This window comes from Megalobrama amblycephala, linkage group LG21 (genome assembly GCF_018812025.1).
Source record: "Megalobrama amblycephala isolate DHTTF-2021 linkage group LG21, ASM1881202v1, whole genome shotgun sequence".
NCBI lineage: Eukaryota > Metazoa > Chordata > Actinopteri > Cypriniformes > Xenocyprididae > Megalobrama > Megalobrama amblycephala.
This window is the reverse complement of record NC_063064.1, coordinates 33085854-33110007: the sequence shown is the minus strand read 5'-3', so window position 1 is coordinate 33110007 and position 24154 is coordinate 33085854. Positions and strand designations below refer to the sequence as shown.

The 24154-nt window shown below is 36.5% G+C and overlaps 1 protein-coding gene and 1 long non-coding RNA gene across 3 annotated transcripts in view; one reads left to right on the top strand and one right to left on the bottom strand.

Annotated features, from left to right (window-relative positions):
• jupa (junction plakoglobin a) overlaps positions 1 to 9253 on the bottom strand; it is a 29277-nt gene extending 20024 nt beyond the window's left edge. The window contains exon 1 of the mRNA XM_048172536.1: positions 9080 to 9253. The gene's annotated coding sequence lies outside the window, so the exon portion shown is untranslated. The remainder of the gene's footprint in view (positions 1 to 9079) is intronic.
• The window catches only part of LOC125256494, a 29293-nt gene continuing 13561 nt past the window's right edge, over positions 8423 to 24154 (top strand). Inside the window, exons 1-3 of one of the 2 annotated variants that reach the window (XR_007182121.1) lie at positions 8423 to 8553; positions 19511 to 19760; positions 20586 to 20615. This is a non-coding gene — a long non-coding RNA (uncharacterized LOC125256494). The remainder of the gene's footprint in view (positions 8554 to 19510; positions 19761 to 20585; positions 20616 to 24154) is intronic. The other variant, XR_007182120.1, reaches the window with a different exon arrangement.

Below are 24154 nucleotides of genomic sequence, written 5' to 3'. Positions count from 1 at the left end.
AAAGTCTTTGATGAAAACACGATATTCTCAGCTTTTTGTTCGAAACATTTACCCAAGTTACCAAAGTGTTGATAAAAAAAAAAAAAAGCTAGAGTGAAGCTAGAATAAACTGAATTTGTTGTTTCAAAGCAAAGTGTCTGTTCTTTCACAGGCTTGCAACTTTTTTAGAGAACACATGCAAAAATTCACTTATATTGTACAATCACTTGCTTCAATGAACTTGTTCTTTTTGTAGCCAATCAAAAAACTATGCATATTCTGCTCATGTTGCACAGCACTGTCACTGCAATTTTGGAAAGTAATTATGAGATAAATGCACTAGCACGATTAATACGCAGGAGTAGGTAAACTCCTTTGGAAGCAGTTGATGTGTGTAACTCCACAGTGAGGTATTCAGGCATGTATGAACAGGCTGTGTTATTTTCAGCCTCAAGCTAAACCACTAGCACAATTAAATGACATGCATGTCTACGGGGGAAAAAAGTGAATGTTCACGATTGATAACAACATATACAGATATGAGAATTGTGCAAAACTGCACATTTTCAAAGCGACTTGTCAATTAATTGGTCTTAAGGACCAAGCGCATTTTTAGGGGTTGTTACATAAGCATTCTTGCCATGTAAACCATGTACACAGAGTGTATGGTGGCCGAGAGAACTCAACGCACTGCAACTGCAGAAAACATGCAAATAGAAAAAACATCAGCAAATTAAGAAACCATCTTCATTAGTCTGACAACACATGTGCGGCAAATATTCCCAATGCAACCAAATACAGAAACAGCTGCAAATACTCACAATGCACATACGATCAGGATCAGGACAAAAAACTCAACTTTCAGGTTATCGACAACACCACTAGCGAGTAGACATTGAACAATAAGCGGTCCCAGCCAGATTCGTCACTTGTTGCGGTCTCCTTGAAACACTTCCATTGTGGTCTGTGCTATTTGCAGCGCGTTTCTGTATTTAGTTGCGTTGTGAGTATTTGCAGGACATGTGTTGTCAAACTGATGAAGATGTTTTCTTAATTTGCTGGTGTTTTTTCTATTTACTTGTGTTTTCTTCAGCTGTAGCACATTGAGCTCTCTTGGCCACCGTAGTAAAGGAATAACAACAAAACGTAATGATCTTGAGACACGTTTTTAGAAGGTGTTCACACTAAGAACGATAACAATAACTATTTCAGCATTCACACTAATGCACAATAATGTTCTGTTTATTTTCAAGCATGTGCTGCAATTTTGTCAGCTGCCCCTTTAAATGCTTAAACTCTTTAAAGTCAGGTGGATTCTGATTGGCTGTCTATGTTTTTATTGTTTTAATGGGTTAGTTCACCCAAAAATGAACAATTCTGTCATTAATTGCTCTCCCTCATGTCGTTCCACACCCGTAAGACCTTTGTTCATCTTCGGAACACAAATTAAGACATTTTTGATAAAATGAGTGAGGCCTGCATTGAAAGCAAGTTAATTCACACTTTCAAATGCCCAGAAAGCGTTCATGTGACTACAGTGGTTCAACCTTAATGCTATGAAGTGACAAGAATACTTTTTGTGCGCCAAAAAAACCTCAAAATAACGACTTTCTTCAACAAATCTAGTGATGGGCGATTTCAAAACACTGCTTGAAGCTTTGAAGCTTTATGAAATCTTTTGTTTCGAATCAGTGATTCGGAGCTGTATCAAACTGCCAAAGTCACGTGACCCATTGAAATTTCGAAACACTTATGATGGATGGACAAAGCCTCGTTTACTGAAATCAAGTGACTATGGCTCTCCGTACCACTGATTCAAAACAAAAGATTCGTAAAGCTTCGAAGCTTCAAGCGTTTTGAAATCACCCATCACTAGATATTATTGGATAAAGTCGTTATTTTGTTTTTAAATATAACTTTGTACCTTTCTGGGCATTTGAAAGTGTAAATGAACTTGGCTCACTGAGCCATTAGATTTTATCAAATATATCTTAATGTGATGAACGAAGGTCTTACAGGTGAGGAACGACACGAGGGTGAGTAATTAATGACAGAATTTTCATTTTTGCGTGAACAAACCCTTTAATAGTTCTGAAAGTGATTCCAAACGTTCCTCTATGTCGTTATTGTAATAGTTGTGGACTTCCCTATTCTCATAGAATTGTGATGATTATTAAAACTTTATAGTTATCATCTGTGGTGTGAATGGGCATTAAAAGTTGTTTGTAAAAGACAATATTATAAGATGACTTGTCACTTTAAAAATTAAGATGCATTTTATCCATACAAACAGGTAAAGCACACAGTTAGCATGCTAATAAAAGAACTGTGGCTTAAATTTCCAAAACTAAAAATGTATTAAAGAACTAACTAATTGACTAGTCATTTGTTGGATGCAATCCATCTGCATTGCATATAAATGCAACAATGTATAAAGCTACTTCAAGGACGGTTTGAATATTTAAACAGGCCGGTTTTAGCAAAGATAATCAGTGAATAAGTGTTACTGACACAATGCTGCCCATGATCCCACTTATATGCTTTAAAAGCTAAACGATGGGCATTTGGTCACGGGTGTCACTTGCAGTAAGTGCTTAGATTAACACAGACCGGATGAGACAGCGCATTAGCAAACCCTGTCTGTCTGCTCGCTGCATCCTTGTGTCTCCTTTCAGTTCGATGCGATAGATCGAGAGATATGTGATAGGAGAGACTCTGAACAGTGGGCAAGTTACAGTATCATGTAAATATTCAGACGTCGTCAACTATCCCATAATCCCTCTTCTGTTTTAGGCCAGTTGAGATGAAAGAGGTCATTCCATCTGAATGGAGCACTTGACTAAATGTGGGCAGCTGTGTGACTGCCTGTGGCTTGATGGACTATCACTAACAATTCATGTTATTGTAAGACGTTTCTCGACTGAGTCATTAGCAAAGGCACTTAACGGTAAGTGGCACGTTATCTGAAACAGAGTTTACCAGCATTCTGAGGAATAAGTTTCAACATTCGCCCCTCCTGGTTTTTGAAATGCATCATTTCAAACAAAAGTAAGCAGATTCATCATGATTTTACCCCATTGAGCCATAACTTCCACAGAAAGGAGGGAAGCTGCTTCATCATAGGTATGCTTGAGTTTGTAAATCACAACTGAGCCAATGTGACAGTTGTTGAATATTTAATCGGTCTGAGATGTCCTGAGGGAAACCTTGCTGGTACTGCATAAATCTGAAGATTTGAAAGAATACTATACTATTCTAGAGCAGGTTTAACTCAGGAAGACAACCTGGTTAATGTTTGACGGGAGAAGAGACTGAATTAGGCTACTGGTTTATGAAGAGTTGGACTTGCACTAGACAAAAAACAGAAACTAGATGTGTAGAGATGAAAGATATACATGTACCATTTTGGTTACTGCCGGAAATGAGAGATTTTGTTAATTTATCCAACATCTAACAATTATCCAAATGCAAAAATTTCACAATTAAATATCAAACGTCAGCTGCTTTATAAAGCGACAAAAAGTTGTTTTTTTGTACAACACTGAAAATGTTATCTTTAATAAATCTCAAAATGAATATCCATTTTTCATACTGTACATTATAAGATGCAAATTTCAATTGCAGCATTTAAAAAGACTGATTATAGTTGAAAGCATTTTATCTGTACTTTATTTAGACAAATGAGTATATAAAAATACATTTTCAAGTCAGCCATTTTTTAGTTACTGGCCTTAATCTCAAATCAAGAGAGAACAAACATGTGGTTTTGGTTGTAATAGCTTTCATACAGGTTGTTTCAACTCATAGGGTTCAACTGAGAACAAATACACTATTACAAAGGACTATGGGAATGTTTTTCGCTACCAAGTAGAATTAAATGGAGACTTCTTTAGAATGATTATTTATTACCCTGAGATCGTGTCTCTAGTGTGCGAAAATTCCCTGATCAGCCCCTTTCTCCACCTCTCCCCGGTTACTCTACACCTCCCATACCCTGAATTAAGGAGTGGAGATGTTCTGTCTTGATGATACATGCCCGGAACCTCCCACAACTTTTGACTCATGTTGAGCAAAGCTGCTTCTTCACAGGAAAAGTGGTCTTGATACACAAACGTATGACACGGATCATTATTTTTAATATCACACCCAGAACATTCACCCAAAAGCTTGTTAAACTGATCAAATCACACTCAATTTTCAAGTTTAGGAACTAATTTGGGGTTTGCAACTTCCCTCTACTTGATACTATCACAGAAATGATTCATGTTATGCAGTGTTAAACTCACTGTCTGTCAGGACATGACGGTCTGAGGTTAGTTTTATATCGAGTGGAATTTGACTCCTCAAATTCCACTCAATGAAAAAAAACAAGGGGGAGGGGGCAAAGGATGTTCCTTTGTGACTGCTCAGTGTTAATTCAGTAGGTCTGTGCTGGTGTTGGAGTGTTTACTGACATCCGAGGAGAGCTTTGTTAATATTTCATGAACACTGAGCTGACCGCACAAAGTACGGAAAGATATCAGTGTGCAAAAAGATCCTAGAGAGGTAATTAAGTGCGAATCACACTTAAGTTATACTGATGCTACACATTTTTTTTTCCAGTCAGAATATTAAAGCCTGTTCACAACAAGAATTCCAACTATAAAATAACATATTAAATTCTTAGTTCAGTCCACAGTCTGATAGGTCCTTTACATGCAATCTTCAATCACATAGTTTACTTCATGGTGCAATCTGATTGGTCTCTCCCACCAAATGGCACTATTTAAATACTTGCTCAACATTTAAATTAGGGCTGTAACGATATGCGATATGAAACCGAAATCGCGATACGCAGGTCCACGAACCTGTATCGCGATGTGAGAAGGCAGAATCGCGACACACCCCTTCCAACTCCCAGAGTTATCCTTCCTGTCCAGATCCAATGCTACCACATTTTTAAATTACTATAAGTATTAGGGGTGTAACGATTTATCGTAGATGGTGTGTCTCAATCAGCTCTCTAGTTCAGTAAGTGTTTCGGGCACACATTGAATCTTGCAAGCAGGTTTAAACGTTTCTCATGTAAGTCTCTTGCATGGTCGCGTGAGAAAAGTCGTGGCTTTCTTTCACCGCAGTGCACAGGAACAGCTGTGCTCACAGAAAAGCAAAAGACGCTTGCGATGCTTTGCTTTAAGAAGTTCTGTGGGGCCGTTCACATATTGCGTCTTTTCCGCGTGCAAGTCAGTTATTATTTTCAAATGTAGCCGCGCGGCAGGCGCGCTCATAATGGGATCAACGCGGTCGCGACGCGCATGCAATTCTCAACTTCTCAGAATGCCGCAAGCGCACCGCAGGTCGTGTGACAAGAATCAACCGATCAGCTATGGCCTTTCCGTAACAAACATCAAAAGCTCAGCCGAAAAGCTGATCATAGCTGTACATGGTGGTTTTTATATCTTATCTCCATCAATATATCTCGTAGTAAAACTAATGCAAGGGCTAGAAATCATTTATCCTTTGCAGAAACATCCTGATCCTCTTGGAGAGCTCAGTTCATGGTTGCATAGCAACGACCGACGCCACGGGAGCGCAAGCGCTTTGGAAAGGAGAAGCGGTGCGGCCGCGCCTTCCACGCGTTTTTAGACGCGATATGTGAACGGCCCCTATTCATAATTCTAAGTTCATGTTAAATGTAACATTTTTTTTCAGTGACAGACAGCCCTATTCAACTGTTAATTTGAATACAGAAGGTTTTTATTAAAATTTTATATTTATTTATTTTATTGAAATGTGATCTTGTATGTACAACAAGGAAAATTATTGAAATTTGTTCATGGTTTTTTAATAAATCTTATTTGAATTTTAGTTTCATTTTGTTCAAAATATCGTGATACGTATCGTATCGTGAACTCCGTATCGAGATACGTACCGTATCGTGACCTGAGCGTATCGTTACACCCCTAATTTAAATAGTCTAATTCAGTGTTCACTGTAAGCTGGTCCTGCAGAGCGCTATCAGAGTTCATCTGAAACCCTCCACCTCCCCCAGCTCCACCTGTCTAGATCTGCTACGGGATTTATGTATAGCTATTTATGCAGCAGCAGCATATCTTACACGCTCACAGAAACACGTCTGTTATTCTATAGGCATAGGCAAATCCATACTTGCTTTGCTGCAGCAACAGTGTGCGTCGCAGATTCTAGTTGTCCAAGACCAAATACACAGACATTGTCATATCCATTAACATGCTAAAACTATTCCGTGAGCTGTCATCATGATTGTACTACATTAACATCCACACCAGCGGATGATAATGATCTGTTTATTATAACCATGGGCTGCAATTATGTCGCTTGCTGTTTTAAATGCCCTAAGCTCCTCAAACTTGGGTGGATTCTGATTGGCTGTGAATTTTTTTTTTTGTTCTTCAAAAAAATAATTTTAAAAGTGATTCCAATGACGTTCCTCCATGTTGTTATCATTATAGCTGTGATGTGGACTTCCCTATTCTCATAGAATTAAAACCGTATAGTTATCATTAACTTCCTTGGTGTAAACGGGCTTTTACAGAGAGTTTCAGGTTTATAAAACAATTAACCTCGAAAAGTCCTAAAGAGCAACTGGCTTGGCCCTGTACAGATTATGAAGCTATCAGACAATCTTATCCATCTCAGCCAGCTGGTCATTGACCAAAGATTTCATATAGCTACGGATCTCACTCCACATTCATTAAAGATACATGGCACATTAGGGATTATAGATATGGAGAGAGTGTGTGAAGGAACACTCTGTGACTCACATGCTGGGGCTATAGCCATAAAATGCAGCAGACATGAATTATACAGAAAGGTAGAGAGACAGAAAGAGAGAAGTAAAGATAAAGATGCTAATTGGTCTAACAAAACTGTAAAATACAAGCAAACAGATATCCTAAGCGAATGCTGCTCATGGGTAATCTCCTTCGCCCCCTCTGAAAGTGTATTTATGAAGAGGGGATCACACTGCCCCTTGCTGTCCTAATGTAGGACAATATCAGGGATTTGTGCCTGTAGGGGGATTAACGGCTATGTGTGAGCCCAAATGCTGTAAATCTCATCCTAAAACCAATGCCAGTCAGTCGGTAAAGCAACCAGCTGGCCCCTGACTGCACTACTAATGTGTACAACTCAGGAACTCCCACAAAGAGCAAATGCCACATCCTGTCTGTGTTAATAGTTACTACAACTGACCCATATAAATATATAAATAGACTGTCATATGGTCTTTCATCTGTCCATATTTATTTCACATTTTGTGAAGAAAAAAAAAACAAAAAACATATCCTTGTCTTGCAATCATCCTCTTTCTGCGTGCCAGTAGGGCATGTTGATGCCATCCAAAATCCAACTGGAATTCAATTGGCCCAAAACTGGACTTGGTAATGCTGGCTAAATCCATGTCATTAAATTTTGCAGAATTTAGTCGCTTCTTTAAGAGATAAACCACTCACAGAGGACACGACTTTTTGCTTCCTTGCTAACCAGACAAACAGGAAAGGGTGTATCATAAGGAACGTTATTTCCTCCGAGGCAGATTAAACACATTATTTCTTTTACACTTAGTAAACACTCAAAACAACTTAAGTAGAACCTTAATTATGATAAAACTTTGATTGTATCGTATTTTTTCGGACTGAACGAACTAAAGATAAGTCAGCTTTTCAGCTGTGCTCACAGTTGGGAAGTAAATAAAACATGGCACAGCCCCACCCAGACACATGCACTAACATAAGACCCAGAGTAACAATGTAAAAGAAAGAGGCATAAATAACTTATGAATTAGACATGTTAAATGAATGCGTTTATCTTTTATTTCTTTACATTAGACCATACCAGGCTCAATAATACAATCCCTGATTCACCAAGCACCCTACAAGGTGTTACAGGTGTGGCAACAGACCGGCATTCAAAGCATGCAGGTTTTGTCAAAACCAGTGGTTATGTCAACAGTACACAAACAATTCCAAACAAAAGCTATACACCAAAATAATTAAATACAAAATCCAATCAGAAAGAGATGAATAGGCTACTTCAGTGATAGTTCTCCCAAAAACATCACTCATAATATATATCCTTTTAAAAGCAGAAGAAAAGATGTAGCCCTATACTTTGTACACGCAATTTTCTAAAAATTTTCAGTAAACACAAAAGTTTAAACGCCAGAAATACAGAAATAGTCCTTGCATGAGAAGGAAACCATAACAACAGCTGCTCTATCACAGTCTGTATCGGACAGTGTCATTATTTAGCTATCAAGTTAACAAAGATTTACACATCAAAAATCGTTGGTATTTTTCAAAATGTCTTTAGAATAGTTGACGCTTAGCTAACATGCGCTAGAGGCGCCAAAAGACGAATTGCGTTGCGCAACTGAAAACAGCAATTACTTGAGGAAATTATTTTTAAAAGTTGACCTTTCACTGCTAACAGCCTCAGTCGCGATAGGTACTTTTTATTGAATTTTTTCCCCCACGAAAATGAATGGTAACTGAGATAGTCATCTCCCTTTGTGTTCACAGAGGAACGAAACTCCTACAGGTTTGGAACAGGGGGGTGAGTAAATAATGACAGAATTGTCACCATTAGATGAACTATTTCTTTAAATCTATCGTTCAGTACTTTAATTTTTAATTTAATATTAATTTTTAACACTCTGAGGAGGCCTATCATTACGTATGTTTAATGTCAACAGTTGACATTTCGAAAGTAGGAGGGTTTGCTTGTGTTTCTTTGTTGGGAGAAACACACCCGCCGAAGTTCTATACAGCTGAATGTTTATATAAATGCTGTGTACGATTATATAGCAAGTATTGAGCGACATGCATTTAAAGTTTGGATCAGCTGTAACCCGACACACGGAAGTAGGAGCGAATATCGTACAGGTAGGTAAACCAACACCGACAGCCCAGATCACCACAATGAGCCACTTTCCCAAGAGATCCATCCACGAATTAAAGGCTGCTTTATAGGATCAATGTTATAGACTGGATAAAAACAGATAAAGTTTAACTATAACAACAAAGGCACACAATCACAATAAAACAACCTTATTAAATATACTTAAATATATTTAATTTACCTTTAAACGCTCGTCTCCAAACACTGCTGCTGACAGCGATCCAAGAGTCTTTTAGTTTTCCCCACCGCTCAGACTTCCAGGGAGTGCGACACTTTCTCTTGCATTCAGATGAGGGTGAACAATGTGCTTCGGGGAGAGGGCAAAGTCTCCTCCAGAGCTCCGCCCCCCGATACTACACAAGTCCCGCACCACACCCAAACCCACACCTCCGCACTCTTACACGAACAGTTTTTGGACACTTTCATTGGAAATATCAGTGATTGTTTTAGCTGATTATCACTGGAATATTATTAAAATGCAACACATGCGAGGTTTAAAACATGCATATATATATCAACGTCAAAGTATAGCTATTTAGGCCTACAATATTGTGAAAACAAGACTCAGTAAAAGCAATTGCTGGGAAATGGTGTCTGTAATGTTAATAAAACGTATTAATTGTAATATAGGCTACAATAAAAGTAGAATAAATTAATATAGGCTATAATGAATATAGTGGTCTAGCCTATATTATAAATATATATTGAATATAGTGATTGAAGCAGTGGCTGGAAGGCGTATTTGTGTATTTGTTTGTGTCTGGTCTGTGATCATTGCTAAGTATTCATCTCTGCTTTCATATTCTGTCATAAAGTGCTTTGCAAAAGCAGGGAGATCTTCTACCTTTAGGGCATATTCCCACATCGGCAGCCACACCTTGGCATTATGACGTACAGGGTGCTGCGTCATGACTCATGTCATTCTCAGACAATGCAATATGATGACCTGTCTAATCACCTCTTAAACTATACACTTGTATAAAGAGCTTTTATTCTGTAATTACACTTGTCAGGCTTCAACCAATTCCACAGGTTACTCAGTCCCCAATGAAACTATACACTTTTTATTTTATATTCTTATTTTTTATTATCTACTTTGTTTGTTATCTACTTGTCAGAGTTATTAGGAATCAACAATATTACCATCAGAAAACATCTTAAAGATCTTCTGAAAGACTAAATAGTTCTGAATTAACATTAGATTTTACATAATATTGTATTTTTTTGACTATATAGAGACAATGAGCACTCGGTTCTTAACAACTAGTTCAACAAATCTGTCACGCTTGAGAAGGTTCTCAAAAAATGCTGGTGTCGGCTTTGAAGGGTGATGCGTTTGGCAATGATTTAATTGCTGTGGAGTGAGTGATTCAGATTACTGTTTACCAATGTGCAAAACATAGTTTAGAGGAAAAGGAGGGAGAGTGAAATGCAAGAAAGGGGTGGAGGAGGGAGAGGGGTGTGGCTGAGACACTCCTTTGTGCTGAAAGCATGACAGCTGTAACAATAATCAAAGATGTCAAAATCAATTGGTCAAAAATTTAGGAAGTTTAGCAAAGGAGAAGAACAAAATAAACTGCTTTGGATTTAAAAACTGCTTCTACTTTTGACACATAACCAGGAACAAAGACATGCAAACAAAGAGCTCAAAGGGCTGGTTTCATTCCAGCAATCAATACTACTGATGCTTGGGATCTGTTTATGATGATTCTAAAATGGAAAGTGCCAAATGGATATTTAGAAACAATTATCTTAGAACATCTCAGTGAAGTCAAGCCAAGTCACCTTTATTTATATAGCGTTTTATACAATAGTGCTTTGAACGATTGTTTTAAAGCAGCTTTACAGGGATAAACAGGAAAATAATGAATCAGTTATGAAAAGAGTTCAATTGTACTGTAAAGCAGCTCTAAGCAGAGGCATTGTTCAGCTGAGGCTAGTTGTCATCAAATATCAAATGAGTTCAATTCAGCTATAAAAGCAACTATGTAGAAAACAGTGGTGTTATATTCCAGCTCAATTTAGATCTCATACAATAGCATCAGTGCAGTCAAATAATTAATATTGCTGAATTTTATTTATATTATTTTATTGTGGCCTGCCTAAGGCACACCTGTGCAATAATCATGCTGTCTAATCAGCATCTTGATATGCCACACCTGTGAGGTGGATGGATTATCCCGGCAAAGGAGAAGTGCTCACTAACACAGATTTAGACAGATTTGTGAACAATATTTGAGAGAAATAGTACACCTTTTGTGTACATAGAAAAGTCTTAATCTTTGAGTTCAGCTCATGAAAAATGGGGGCAAAAACAAGTGTTGTGTTTATAATTATGTTCTGTGTGTGTGTGTGTATATATATTATCCTTAAGAAACTTTTAGTTATAATTTAATTTAATATATTTTAAAACCAAAAACACAATGTGATCAGTAAACCACTGTTTAATAAACAGTTAATGCAATTTTATGTTTAGTTTTCTCCCCACCTGCTGTACCGAAAACCGTACTGAACCATGACTACAAAACCAAGGTACCGAACCGTGAGTTTTGTGTACCGTTACACCCCTCTCTCTCTCTCTCTCTCTCTCTCTCTATATATATATATATATATATATATATATATATATATATAAATAATATATATGTATACACACACACACTCTGGTTTGTGACAGGCAGTGTTATTTTAGTTTCATTGAGAGTTTTTATTAAAGGTGTGGTTGATTATGATTTAATTTTTTTTAACTTTAGTTAGTGTGTAATGTTTCTGTTTGAGCATAAACAGCATCTGCAAAGTTATGACGCTCAAAGTTCAATGCGAAGGGAGATATTTTCTTTTAAAGAATTCTCTGTTTAAGGACTGGTAGCGACTACAACAAGCTTCTTCCTGGGTTAGTGACGTCACTGAACCTAAAATTTACATAAACCCTGCCCCCGAGAACATCCAACAAAGGGGATGAGGCCATGTTAGGCTGCATTAGAGAAGAGAAAGAGTTGTTGTAGTAGAGTGTGGTTGCCATGGCGTCAATTTACGCCGGACTGCTTCACAAACAAATGCTGGATTTGCACAAAAGATTAACATGACGGCACATGCTAGTCGATGAGTTGCATCAACTCCACTGCAACTGCACAAATTTTTTCACTAACCATTCAGAAATGTCCAGATGCATTCTAAAAGTTGTAACATCTTCCTGAGTTTTTTCATCAGTGTCTGACTCTGGTTTGAATGATGTAAGGCTGAATACCATTACCAGTGCCCAAGGAAGTCGACCGGAAGTTGAAGTCGGCCGCGTGCCGCCATCTTGTAGCAGAACTCCACTTGCGTTAGCATCCCATTGACTCCCATTCATTTTGGCGTCACTTTGACTGCGAATAACTTTACATCTGAGGCGTTTAAAGACATTTGTCCATTATTTATTTCTAAAGATACACGACAATGTATAAAGGGCTCCATTACCTTCTATGTTACATTATGGCCCCGTAGAAACAGTTTTTGTAAAAATAGGCTAACGATTGCGTCATAACCACTCGACTCTCTGTCGCACAGTAGAGAAATTACCGTACAGGCAGGAGGAGAAGCTCGCAGGTAATAGTATGCATTAACTTAATATGGCGTACTGGCGTTACATTTTAAAATACTATACAAAATAATTAATCAGAATACTTACTCCTGCTCACTCACGCCAAAGAACTCCCCGCTCAAGCTTGCCGTCTCTGCAAGATTAACGATGGCAGTTTGCACGCACAGCTACTAGAAGATTTACATCTGTCAGACAGGTTGCTGACGTCATCAAGCTTAGTTTGAGTCTGCGCGTCAGAAACGGAAGTGCTAAAAATCGCTAAAAATGGGCTTCACTTGTCTCAATTGAGTTCCAATGGGGTCGCTGTGTCCATTTCTTTTACTGTCTATGACCATTACTGAGCATCAACATTTTGGCTGCATGAGAATTTCCAGCTTTGTTGCTGTTGAGCAACTACAGCAGGGGTCATCAACTATATTTGTCCAAGGGCCAGAATTTTTTTTCTGCAGACACTGTAAGGGCCAGATACTCGTAATATAAAATAAAATTCGAATTGTATCCTAATATGTTATTATTTGATTAATTTATGTTATTTTTTACATATTACCTGTACTGCAGCAAGCCACCAGGGGGCGATAGCGATATTTTAGGCTTCATATTTGTGAGGCTGTCAAGCTGTCCATCACTGTCAAGCAATTGTGCGCAAATCCCAGGCAAGGAAAATTTTGACATTTGTGAAAAAATGAGCATGTGAAACAATAAAAGATGTTCAATGAGAGCAACGCGTTTATCGTCATTCTTGACTGAAGGCAGGCTATGGCACAAGCTACTTTTCAGAAGGCTTTTTTTCCCGTTAGATTTAAAAATAAATAAATATGGAACGGACCTGAATATTTGAATATTCGTTCGGTGGGTTGGTATTCGATTTGAAAATCTGACATTCGAATATTAGTTTTTTTTTTTTTTTGCACACCTGGGATCCCCCGCAAAACGGTTCTCATTCCCCCTTGAATAAGGCCGGCGACACACTGGCTGCGTGAGCGTCTCAGCTGCGTGGCGTGTCCGTTTTTATTTCGGCTCCCATATTTAACAGGTTGGAGTTTGCACACTGAGATACGCATCTCAGGCGCGCTCGAGCCACGCGGAAAACGCGTGCATGCTAGAAATAGAACCGACGTGTGTTCCAGCAACGGGAGTGTTCTCTGGCTAGAGCGCAGAACAGCGGAGTTTGTATGGACCGAAGTGCATGTCTGAGCTTGTGTTTTGTTGCTTTGACATTGTGGAAAATAGAATAATAGAAACAAAATGTATTAGCATTTTTACCCATTATTATTAGTATTATCAATCTAAATTAATCCCGTTTTTAATTTAACTTAATTTCGTTTTTCTTTATTTAAATTTCGTTTTTCTTTATTTAAATTTCGTTTTTTCTTTATTTAAATTTCGTTTTTCTTTATTTAAATCTACCCTTACTGTGCCAATTTGTTAGTCAGAAAAATATTAGACTACCTTAAAAGTATTGCTTAATTTAACAGACCTGTGTGTGTGCGTTTTATATCACTAGTGCAGTGTCCGTTCTCGGAGCATAAGCCCTGCCCGCGTGAGGTGCGCCGCTTCCCGCTCGCGCTGCTCTGACTGTAGTTTACTAAAAGTTTATTAATTCTGAATGTGTCGCGTCTCGCGTGTCCATCTATATTGCACCAAATGCGACACTGCACTCCCTTGTGAAGTCGATTGGATGAATGGTTCTCGAAATAATAAAAATGCAAACGGACATACAGACACAGATTCCTGCCTTTATTAGAGAGAAAAATATGTTCAGCCCCTCTCTCCGAAGAGTCGATGTTCATTACTACCGAAGCTAAAAAAATGGTATTCGGACCAGCCCTAAACTTTTTCCTCTTACAAGGCTATTCCTGAATTCAGTATTATTCTGGGGGCCGGATGGAAATCTCTGGCGGGCCGGATTTGGCCCGCGGGCCGCCAGTTGACGTTGCATGAACTACAGGGTGAGCTGTTAAAGCCCCGCCCTCTTCTGGGAAGCAGCTCATTTGCATTTAAAGGGACACACACAAAAACTGCGTGATTTTGCTCGCACCCAAATAGGGGCAAATTTGACAAGCTATAATAAATGATCTGTGGGGTATTTTGAGCTGAAACTTCACAGACACATTCTGGGGACACCAGAGACTTATATTACATCTTGTAAAAGGGGCATTAGGTCCCCTTTAATATTTTGAATCTGTTTTGAATATTTTGAAGTTTTTATTTTTATATTTTCATTTAGTTAAAAATTTATTAATTTCCTATTTGTAATTTTTATTAGTGTTTTTTATTTATTTATTTATTTTAAATAGTAATTTTTATTTTAGCTTTTGTTGGTACATCAAGTTAAACAATTTTTTTGTTGTTGTTACTTTTATTTTAAGACAATGTAGTTACAATTTACTACATGTAATTACTATAGTAATAACAGTAAAATCTGCATAATTTCAAGTAACTAACCCTAAACCAAACCGTAACTGTAACTATATAATAAGTACTTGTAGTTAATTAATATTACAGTACTTATTTGAGTAAGTACAACTTAACTATGTCACCTTAAAATAAAGTGTAACCTCAGTTTTATTTTACTATAATAACCCTGGTTTGTGGTCAATATTTCAGAAAAGCCTCATAGTCTGAATGGAGGTCAGAGGTCAGCATTCCCAAGCTGCCTTTCATGCTTAGCTCAGGAAGCCAAAATAGCTCAACATGTGCAGCACACACACACGTTTCCGCATCCTCTGCTCCACTGAACTGAGCTCAGTACTCTTTAGAGGCGATCACTGAGAGAGACATTGTATAATAAACAGCCTCATTGTTTTAAAGAGAAAGAAGACATATGGACATGCTGCTTGGAGGAACATGCTCATCCAAACCAGTGTATTTAACGCAAATGAAAGCAAGCAATATAAGCCATCTTTGTTGTTTGATTAAGTGGTAAAGGTTTGTTTTATAGGAGACTCATAAAGCTATGGAGCCAAATGCAGAGGACTTAGAAGAGTGGCAAAAAGTGTACTTTTTGAAATCAAATAATATCATAAATACCCTTGTCACTTTCATTCAAATGTTAATTATGATGTTAAAAAAGAGTAATATTGTTGTCTTCAACGACCACAGAAATGCAGTGCAATCCAGACTAACTTTATTTAAATGTCTAAAAGTCTCTCAACATAAGGAGTTAATTCTACCGAATCTGATGAACTTCGTTGGTTTGATTCTGTCATATTAAATCCATTTTTGTGACTTTAATAAATCATATACACGCTATCACAATTTCCAGTGTTTTTTATTTTTATATTCCAATGACTTTATATTTTATTATGTATGTTTTATTAATACATTTCAAATGACTATTTAAAAAATCTATATCTATATCTAAAAGATCTATATCTATATCCAACTTTTCAATAAACAAGTTCGAATTGGATTCTGTAAGATATATTTTAAAATTTTTTTGAAAGAAAGGTGCTCATCAAGGGTAAAAATGCAAAGAGGGTGATTAAAAACACAATAAATCAGTAATATTGTGAAATACAAAGAAATGTTTTGATTTCCTTTAGAAATCATTCACTCAAAAAAATGATTCTAGCTGCTTGTTCAGTTTATTTAAATAAAATAAGCTGAACCAACACAAATCTTTAGTTTTTTACTTAATTGGCATTTGCACTCAATTGTATTATGTTAAATGAAATTAAATTTGCAAAATGTTAGGTTAACCTAAACCATTTGTGTTGGGACGACATGAATCATTTATGTTGCATTGATTGAAACTGGGCAGTGGATTTCTAGTTCCCAGCATGCTTTGCGTAGGGAAAGATCAGGACAGTAAATGATGAACTTAAGTGCTGTTTAATGTGTTTTTAGTAAAGGGAAATACCTTTTAAAGTTTGATGTTCAGTTATATTTGACATTTAAAAGAGTTTGTTATGTCGATTTTTTTTGAGGTTACCATTATGCTGAAGTGTAGACCTTGTGGTTAGGCTATGGGTGGCTGCATGAAATAAATCTATGTTGTTCTCAACAAGCTTTAACTGTGCTAAAGCCAGTGATGAAAAGTTCTTTACCTGATCATTACTTGCATGCTATAAATGTTACTTAGCATATGAAAAAGTGATATTTTAGTTTAGTTTTTATAGAAATATAAATAAATTAGTTTGAGGACCAGCACATAATTTACACAGTCTACATATGGTCATCAGCTTTATCCCTCTCAATGGTCATGAAACATGTATGTCTGTGTACAACAGCTATTCACAACCTAAGCACAAGCGCACATCTTCACCATGATGGTAACAAAAAATGTTTTATATATATACGCTACAAACTCTTTTAAATGTTCAAAATAACTAAACATTAAACACTTAAACACTAACAGGTCTTTCCATTTCCTTAAAAGTGCAGAAAACTTGAGCAACACTGCACAAGGGCACCAGTCTGAATTGCAATAGCACTGGTTGGATCAACAAGAATGAATTATGTTCAGGAAACATTCACAGAATATGTCAAATGAAACTGGTGTGATCTCATTCAATTAGCATGAATTTTACTCATCAGTACAATTAACCTATCTTAAGTTCAAATAAATCAGTTCAACTGTGTGGAAATAGGTGTCATAATTGAATTAAGTTAGACCAACAAGTTATTTTTTTGAGTGTTCTAATATCCTGATTTGGTTCTCAAGAAACATTTCTTATTAACAACTTTGAAAACAGTTATGCTGCTTAATATATATATAAAAAAAAACTGTGATATGCTTTTCCAGGATTCTACAATAAATAGAAAAAAAACTGCATTTATTTAAAGAGTTAGTTCACCCAAAAATGAAAATTCTGTCATTAATTACTTGCCCTCGTGTTGTTCCAAACCCATAACACTTACTATTCATCTTAGGAACACAAATGAAGGTATTTTTGATAAAATCTGAGAGTTTACTGTCCCTCTATTGACAGCTACGCAACTGACACTTTGACATAAAGAGAAGATTAAAGATTAGTTTCACTATCATAAAGAGATTGTGAAACTAATGCATATGAATTGAAAGGTTTAGAACAACTTTTCTTAAGAAACTTGACCGCTTTTCATGAGGAACAAATTTAATTTAGGCTTTTACTCAAATACACATTGATCAGTGAACATAAACAGAAGCTCAGCCGAACCTGAATGGCGTGTGAGAACAAACCTCTTGTGGAAGCTCAAATGTGCTGCGTAACATACAAGAATGAACCTCATTGGTTCTTGCACGTCAAGTGTGTTTTACCACAACTGATGTGTAAGTTGATTAATTTTTACATGTAAATAAAAGCCTAAATTCAATCTGTTCATCATATAGAGTGGTTGTGTCTCTTTGGACTAAACTGCTCAATTCATATGGATTAGTGTTATTATCTCTCTATGAATGTTTTTAAGTTTCATTTGCTTAGGCTGTCTATAGAGGGAAAAACCACATGAGAGTGAATAATTAATGACAGAATTTTCATTTTTGGGTGAACTTACCGTTCAAATAATTTTTTAATAGAATTTTATTTTGTAACAGTGCAAAAGCCTTTACTTTCACTGCTGATCAATTTAATGTATCCTTAAATAAACATAATTTTATTATTTTATTTTAAAAAAAAAGTAATAAGATCATACTGACCCTAAACATTTGAATGGTAGTGTAAAAGCATAATAAAACAACAACAAAAACTAATAAATAAAACAAAAACCTCAACAACAACAATCAAAACAAAGTTTTAGAATTTTTATTGTAGTACAATCACCTGAAACACAATTTTATTTAATAAAATGAATAATAATGTTGAGGCCCAAACAGTAGAACATAGGGCTATAGCAAGGTTATGGGCTTGATTCCCAGGAAATACACAAACTGATAAAACGTATAGGCCTACTTTAAATGTAGGCCTATTCAGATTAAACAAATTCATAAATATGAAGATATACTATATAGATACTCTATAGTATAGGACCAGGGTGAATTCAGGTAGGGAGACCAGGAAGTGTTTTAACACAGGGTTAGTTGTCGGTTTGACAAGTCAGAAAAAAATCTGTGGTGATGTCATCAATTTCATACCCTCCCATCTCCTTTTTGAGCTCACAGAAGTGGCATGTGACTGTGAGCAACTTTGTAGATTTTATGAACAAAAAAAATGGTATTCAGGAAAGTGACATTTTTTATAAAGATTATTTTTGCCTAGCAATCATTGTATTGTAGGTACAATTATTTAACTTACATAACCTAAAGTAGCTGTTTCTCTAGTTTAATTTGATGGTTTGCCTTCATGCTAACTTCAAACCCACATGCTAAAACAGTTAGTTATGTTACAGCTTTTTGGGGTGTGGATAGTTGTAACAGTTCATTAAAATGTTACAACCAACCCCCTATGATGATTCCAGTGAGTCCATTATCAATCATTCCCCTCTGTTAGGGCAAAGTCACCTATTTTTTTTGTTATGCGTCAATGGATTTATTTCCATCTTAGTTTATGTGCATGTCTTTTTATCTGATAAAACAAATTCTGCCACACACACACACGAACACTCACACAAACACACACAACACTTGTTTTTTAATTTAAAGTCCAAAAAATACAATATAATTTTTTATTTGTCCCTTTAAATTGTTCACTTTATTAAAAAAAATATTATTCTTTGTTCTTCAGAAAAGTTCTTGGAAAAATTAGTGTGGATTTTATTTCAGCAAATTATCACAGTGTTATATCTATCCCCAGCTAGTGTTACAACTCACCCCTAGTGGAGTAGGTTGTAACAACAGAACTCTTTGTATTTGACATTAACTCACATAATCTGTGATTGTGTAGTGCACTTCCAAGTGAGTTTTATATATAGTAGACAAATGTGGCTACTACTGTGTATCAAAGATGAAGAGATCTTGCACAAACAACCGCTAAACTACTGATGCTCATAGAAAAAGTGTTACTTCCATCATGGTCTCCCTAAATTAGGTCTCTTTATGTCATTGAGATGAATGGTAAAAATTGTGTAATTTATTTATTTATTATTTTTTTTTTTTACCCTTTAACGCAGAAACCCACGTAAAGATTTCAATCCACTTAAATGCATCTCCTGACAGCACATCTGATGCACTGTTTTTAGAGGAACAGCTGAGCATTCCTCAGTGATGGAGCGACCTCTGATGGAGCACGAGCTCACAGCGCGTTCACAGTCACAGCGGATCTGCCCAGAGGCTCTTGACAGCCCGAGGCGCTTCCGACAGACTTCACCCGGGGCCAAAAACATGAGCGATACATGGACAAAGGAGGACAAACAAGATAAAGTAAGTTTCGCGGATTTTATAAATAAACTGTCAACAGAATGAACTACTTGGCTGCTGATACGTGAAACGAATAAGTTGGACAGAGAAGAGACTGTTCTTGTTTGGCAGGGTGCGACTTTTCATCTCTACTCATGCATTTGATTACAAATATCTAACACTACAGTTCACTTGATTGTGTTGTTGTTTATAACGGTTAGCAGGATTCAACATGCCTTTGCAGTTATCAGATTTTTTCCACTCTTAAAAAAAAAAAAAAAAAAAAAAAAAAAAATCTCCCCGTCTTCTGAACTTCCTCATTACAAATGTTTTTGTTAAGTTATGGACTAGAAAACGCGTTTTCTGTTTCCTCGGTGCGCATTTTAATTGAGTAAACTTGTAATGAGTTGACACATAAAGCTTTTCTGACCAATGGCAGCTTGCAGCTCGGTGTCCACGTTCCCCTACTTAGCCCTTACAAAAATGTTGCTTACAATGACGTCATTGTAAGTTTGAAGTTGGGAGTTTTAAGATTTTGAGTATTCTCTGAACATTCAGAAACAAGTAACATTTAAAATGTGCAATATGTAAGAATTTTGCAGTAAAATATCCGTTTTTGGATATTTTACTGCAAAATTCTTACATATAACACTAGGCCAGTGTTATATATTTTGTTCACTTGAGTACTTAACAATATCCCAAATGTTTCTAAAACTATTTGTAAATCACACCCAAAATTGGCGAATTTCACTGCCAAATCAGAAGCTCAACAGTATTTTAAATTAAGTAACCAGTAAATTGTATGGCTCCTACAGTAAATGTTGTGTCTTATATGTTTTATTTTACCAGTTGTGGAATCCAACCATTCAACCATCTGAGGTAACGTAGTTAGTCTACTTTACTGATATTTCCATTTTATGCAACTTTACACATTTATTAATAGTAAATTAATAATTAATAACATTTAAGATCATCATATTTGCAGCGAACAATATATTTCAGACCTAGTGGAGTAGGCTAATAGTAATAGGTCTGAATTTAAATATATATATTGTACATTTTAATGAATCACGCTACAAACATAACGATCTTATAATACATGATGCATTGCTGTGTCCGTTATCGCATAATTCCCACTTTTGGACTCTTTTGCTTTAACGGACATTAGACAACACTGCAAAATCAAGCTATTATATTCATAATTTTATTGTCCAACATTCCCAATTTTTCTGAGGCATGTCCGTAATTTAATTTCATATGTTGGTATTAATTCAGTGTTTATAATGCTAATACTTGAACTTCAAAGAATTTTAACCCAAACTGACTGGGTTTCTAGAGAGCAAAGGTTTTGTGAACAAAGTGGAAGACTTAAACACAAAGTCTATAAAATAAACTGTTAAAAGGATTTGATGATTACTAGTGATAGTATTTTATTCTGTGTTGTCATCATTCAGGTTGGATTTCAGCTTTAATGTACTTTTTTTTTTTAACAAAGCAGCTGATATTGCCATAGAAAGTAGTCGACTGCCGACTCGCTTTCACCACAAAATGGCGGAAACGCAGGGCTGCTGCTGGGCGCCGGTGTTGCAATGGATCGTTCTATTGAGTGTCACTTCTTGTTAGTGTATATTCTTTGTTTTAACCAAGGCTCCGGGACGTGTGAGGAGTCGCCTGTCAATTGTGTCATACTCGCGTTACTCTCGGTTTCCGGTTTTATTTTGTAGAAACCATGGAAACACCAAAGACGCTTTAATATTTACATGTTTTAATAGGCAAGGGAACAACTGTTTGGTTATATTTATAGACAGAAAACGAATTGTTGTTATATAGCTCAACACGTTTATTCTTATTGATAAAATAAAATATTTTTTTTTACGAGTACCATGCTTTACCATGACTCAGAGAAAAATACTATTTTGTCAAGTAGCTAACATAGCATAATCAGATGCAGCTTTATTTTTATTAACAGTAATACAGCAATTTCTCCATCATACAATACGTTTTAAAATTAATTGCATGCCATTTATCAACACAAGCCATCCAGCATTCAATATGATATTCTAAAATTGATCTAGCTTACTGCAGTGTGCTCACTCACATCAGCCACCGAGCGAATGCACAGAGTAACGTTATAACATAATTTTCAACACTCTCAAATGTATCTAATATGATAAACAGAGCTGTGTTACCTCATACTCATGACCAGAAAAGCGGAAGCGGCGCCGGCGACTGTGGCATAATAAAAGTTCCGCTTCTCGCTGCGTGTGTTGCGCAATCGCTCCAGCGGCCTCGTTCAGCTCCCATAACACTTGGTCCTGCTCTGCTTCATACTACAGTAACGTTAATAATCGCATCCATGAACATGATTTCTTCCCGAGTCTTATTCCGATTGTTTCCACCAGCTGTGATGTGAAGACCACATGTCCCAAGATTCCGCTCTCTAACTTGCTGTCATCAAGCTACGCCTTTGTTTTCAATAGGCCTCTAGCGACCTCTAGCGGACAGAAATCCTACATGCTGCACCTTTAAGTATGACAGATGGACATCTAACTAAACCGTTTCAGAAAAAAATGTTCCATGAATGATGTATAAATAATGTTTGGCAACATTATTAAAACCCATTTAACTTTGAGAGACCTTGAATGATGTTTTTTCATAACTTTGAGAGAACCTTGCCAAAGTGATAGTCAAAGTTCTGAGAACATTTCCAGTTAGTCGGGAAGACATTAAAGTAATGTATTTGCTCCTGTGAAGCTCGTTATTAATCAACTGGAATAAAATATGTGGAAATTATGAACATGAATGTGGGTGGAATATTTCCACCTGACATATGTTTCTAGGCTAATGGTTTTTTGATCCCTTTACACAGTGTGCTTTGTTTGAAATGGACTTTACCCTGAGTTTAGGACTGCCTTCTGTGGATTTTCCCACTGAAATGACACACAGCAACCGATAGATGTAGACACACCCTGAACAGATTCATTGACTGGCTTTACATGCACAAAAAAGTATTCATGAGAATTTGGGTCATATTCTTATTATGTCTGCATAATGTAAAACACCTTATTTTTTCTACTTTTATATTTTCTGGAAATCTGAATAAGACACCTGGCATATGCCTGTTATAATCACATTTTCCCCATGTAAACACCTTTTTCAGAACTCTAATATCAAATGAAAGTATTATAAATCATGCATGAAAATTGAACTGGAATATAGTTGTAGCCAGAATGTGGACTTTAATTGGAAAATGTGCTTGTAAACATGCATGGCCATTGTTCTCTGAATGGCCCCTGAATGGATTCATTTAAATACAGCATGAGATTTATCATCAGCTCTCCAAGCCTGTCTGCACCTGTTCTCTGATTTGCTGTGTGTGGTCAGTCCTGCTCAACTAAATAAAGCCTTTGCCATCAAATGCAAAACAGAGAACTCTATAGTTTGTGTTTGTGCTCCTTATTGTTGTGGACTAAAAGGAACAGGGACACAACAGGGACATAGACAGTGTTTCCAGGATGATGTTAAAATAAGTGGTGACTCAGAGGGTAGAGTCCAATTCTGGGATTCATGGAAAACATAATAAGGTAGTATTTTATGTATTCTAAATACACACAATAAAAATATTCTCATATTTACCTTAAAGGATTAGTTCACTTCAGAATTAAAATTTCCTTTCCTGTCTTTCTTTCTTCAGTCGAAAAGAAATTTAAGTTTTTGAGGAAAACATTCCAGGATTTTTCTCCATATAGTGGACTTCAACGGCTACCAACGGGTTGAAGATCAAAAATTCACATTTCAATTTCAATTCAATTCAATTCAATTCACATTTATTTGTATAGCGCTTTTCACGATACATATAATTTCAAAGCAGCTTTACAGAGAATGCATGTCAACACCACAATTTAAAGAATGCAGTTAGCAAATAATGTAATAATTTAGGCAATTAATTTTACAATCACTGTTAGCAGTTTAACTGAACGTAGAAGCAATGAGCTCCTGGAAAAATGAATTACATTAACAATAATTAGGATATAGAAATTGTGCAATGTGCATGTTGATCCAGATGATTGCGTATTCTGAAGTCCTCGCAGGAGTTGGCGCCGTCTCTTCATAGGTGTTGGTCATCTGAGGTCTTCTTAAGAGGCTGGATCCAAACTGAAGCTAGTCCTCTCTAGTCACCTCGGGACGAGTGTCCAAGACAGAAAAGCAAATGGAGAATAATTAGCGTAGCTGCTGTTCATAACATTAAGCAAAGATAGTCATGTGCAATTGATCTGATATGAGATGCATTATGTGAATGCTTGGCTAAAGAGATTGCGTCTTTAATCTAGATTTAAACTGGGTGAGCGAGTCTGAGCCCCTAACATTATCAGGAAGGCTATTCCAGAGTTTCGGAGCCAAATGTGAAAACGCTCTCC